The following is a 969-nucleotide window of genomic DNA, read 5'->3' as shown; positions in this document are numbered from 1 at the left end:
ATGGACCATTGGAGCTTGGAAAAAAACAGTGTACGTACTTTAAGTGATAACTGTGTAATTAATTTTTCAAAATTACATGGAAGTATTTTTGGTGTTTCTACCATTTATTTTGAAAGATTTTTGACCTTATTGGTAATTTAAATAATTTTGATTTATTTTTTTTATCCAGAAAGTTAAAAAGTAATTTAAGTAATTTTATGATTATTTTGTTCCAGTTGTCATTCAGATAGATTGGCACTTAATTTTGTTCTGCTTTGCAATTTGGAATAATTTGGTTCTACGCATAGGTGGCATTATTTTTTTCTTTAAATGTGTTTGAACCTAAGGAATTTGGAAGACTATCTGTTGTCTTGACGTGATGATTAATTTTTGTTCTGCTTTTAGGTAGGTGTGGTTATTTTATATATAATTTATTATTATTTTTTGAATAGTTGTTCCCATGATTTTGATTATGCTGACATTTTGTTTATTATTTGTGTATATTACAGAATGAATATGTGTATATTACAGAATATATATACATAATCAAAATCATGGGAACAACTATTAAAAAAATTAATAATAAATTATATATAAAAATCAATACAAATATATATATTTCTGTAATAATTCATTACTACTTTGGTTACTTTAGTATTACTTTGGTTTTTTTACTGTTGTGTATTGATTTTTGTAATTTGTATTCCCTATATCATGGGTGAAACCAGTATGCTTAAATAAATATTGAATTTTGCAGGGATCATTTAGACAGGTATATAAATGATTGTCTGACATGCAATTGAACCACAACTAATGATATCAGAGGGAACCTCAAAATTAAGGCTCCCTAAAAAGTTTGCAGAGGTCTATTATGTTCAGAATCTTCAAATGCTATGCCTGTATGATGCAGTGAAAGACCAGCTGTATCATCAGCTGTACATAATTTACACTTTATATATGGATTCTGGTCACATAATGATATGACGCAAA

Source organism: Centruroides vittatus, unplaced genomic scaffold (genome assembly GCF_030686945.1).
Source record: "Centruroides vittatus isolate TY-2023 unplaced genomic scaffold, ASM3068694v2 contig_549, whole genome shotgun sequence".
Taxonomy (NCBI): domain Eukaryota; kingdom Metazoa; phylum Arthropoda; class Arachnida; order Scorpiones; family Buthidae; genus Centruroides; species Centruroides vittatus.
The sequence above is the reverse complement of the archived record's forward strand: the minus strand, read 5'-3'. Positions refer to the sequence as shown.